Here is a 2,332-nt window from a genome sequence, read left to right as displayed (position 1 = left end):
ACAGAATTCCCCCAAAATGTGTATAGTAAGCCAGTTGTCACAGTTAAAATGGAATTATATGTGTTCAAGCATTTTATTTGCATCTGAATGTTTAACAGTTGTGGTGAATGGCAACATAACAAATATGGGGGGGTGTTCTTGGTGTAATTTTTAAAATTTTGACACAATTCCCTGTCACGCATTATTTCAAAACCTTTAGTATCCCAAAACATTCCTTTTGTTTGTTTGTTTTCCTTGATTCCTCACCAGATTTTCCTCACTTCCCACAGATTCCATATTGCATTCACTCTTCTTCACATCCAAATCTTTATCTTCCTAGTCCCAGCAGGGGAAAGAATATACCAAACCAACAAACATGTATCAATTAAGTAAAAGGCAACAAATGTAAATATATGTGCATAAACCCAAGACTATCATTTCATTCTTTTCTACTCAGTCAATATATCTTGTATATTTGTCATTTTTCTTGTCATATTTTTCTACTGTGTTGGTCTGGGCCTCTTTTTATTTGCCCATATTACTATAATAGCTTTTAAAAATATTGTAATATCTTAAAAGTGCTTACTTTTAGCAATCAATAAAAATAAGATAAAGACTACAATAGGAGAATGTACAGGAAAACGCTTCTTCACGGAAGCAGGGAATGAGCACTTTCTTAGTGTCCAATATGTCCATAAGCATATACTTTACTAGTATTTAAAGAGTCCATAGCACATACTTTACTGATGTTCTAGAAAGTTCCAGTGCAATCAACAAATACAAAGGATTTTATTGTCAATAAGCCAGTGAAACTATTTGTCTCATTTTTCAGCTTATGTGGTGTTTAGCCTGCATATGGTCTCTTTCCCTAGAGGATGGGTGAAGAAAGACCAGCAACATCACATATGATTGCACGTGGAAGTCCAAGAATGCTTGGCGTTTTCTACAGTTTACATATAAGAGGCAGTGCTCTATTTATATTATGAGATGTATTTTAATTTTAATACAAAAATAATCAATACTGTTTAAAATGAAAATTTTAATACATTCTCATGAGTAATATTTATGCTTCAACCACTATGAAACTCAGATTATTATTAAAAGGAAATTTTCTGTCTTTTTTTTTACACTAATTTGGGATCTTGCAGATCTTTCACAATTTCTGCTATGAGATCAGGTGGTGCTTTTGTATTAAAGTTGCAGATTTCCGTCAAAAAATGCCACAGCAGGTCTCTATTTCATTAATACCATCAGATATGCCCCTGGTGGACAGACGGTCATAGCACTCATACTTACTCCCCAACTTGTCCGGTGTCTGAGTGAGACCAGTCAGTCTGAGATGGTGGAAGAGGTCATCATAGTTTGTCCCAACAACTGGTTCCTGAGATAAGAATAGCAAGAAACTTGGCCATCACAGCTAAGAGACTATGGAAGAGTTTCAGGGTAATTGGGATGTCTTTTACATAATACACCATCTAATCATATGAATAAAGTCCCACTTCTGCAATTCTTTTTCTCCATCATACTATTTTGGAATCCAGATGATGTCTCCTATGCCAAGCAAACCTCATGTTCTTGAGGTTTAATGATTTGGTTACAAACTCTTTATATCTGGTGATTTGTTTAGCCCTTGGTTCAACAGCTTCATTGTTGATATAAACTCCTTGGTATTGAGCCTGCACTTTGGGGAGAATCTGAGTATCAGTTACACTTGCACCTCTCCCCAATGCTTAGAACCTTAATTTTTTTTAATCTCCAGTTTTTGCTGTTGTGCCTGGAAGCTTCTTGTTCATAGATTCTTGCATGCACTGGTATTCCATGGATGGAACCATTGAGAAACCTCTGAAAAGATACAACAAATCCATTGTGATTAGAAAACAAGCTCCTCATGACAGATGCCATGTTTGGTTTTCTCTGCAATTGCTTCTTAACAGGTCTCCTTGTCTCTAGTGTGTAATTTTGCCAATTTATTTAGCATGGCTAATTCAATTCCCCTCTATCATCTTGGTCATTTCTTTGCTTAAAAACTGACAGTGCATGTTATTTGTTTATGAAAATGAAACTCTCCAGCTCTTCTACCTTAGAGTCAAATACTGAGTTCTGGCCAGTGGAATGTGGGCAGAGGCAAAGTCGGCGTCTTCATGCCTGGACCACAAAACCTCCTACACCAACTGGCCACAGGCTTTCCATCTTCTATCATTTGCTGGCTGAATGTAGGAGACCCAGAGGAGAAGTTTGAGGTAATAGTAGATGGAAGAACCAATATAGATAAGAGAGATTAGGGTCCCTGAATAACTCCATGGTCCAGAGCTCTTTGTCCCCAGACCCCACTTCTGCCATTGGACTCCTGTGG

General features: G+C 37.0%; 1 pseudogene; it reads right to left on the bottom strand.

The window, feature by feature from the left end:
- Positions 1-1,042: 1,042 nt before the first annotated feature.
- On the bottom strand, positions 1,043-1,881 carry LOC119051912 (histamine N-methyltransferase-like; annotated as a pseudogene).
- Positions 1,882-2,332: the final 451 nt, after the last annotated feature.

This window comes from Artibeus jamaicensis, unplaced genomic scaffold (genome assembly GCF_021234435.1).
Source record: "Artibeus jamaicensis isolate MK-2021 breed Jamaican fruit bat unplaced genomic scaffold, CSHL_Jam_final contig_3126, whole genome shotgun sequence".
In the NCBI taxonomy this organism is placed as follows: domain Eukaryota; kingdom Metazoa; phylum Chordata; class Mammalia; order Chiroptera; family Phyllostomidae; genus Artibeus; species Artibeus jamaicensis.
Note: the sequence above shows the minus strand (reverse complement) of the source record. Positions and strands in the feature narration are given on the sequence as shown.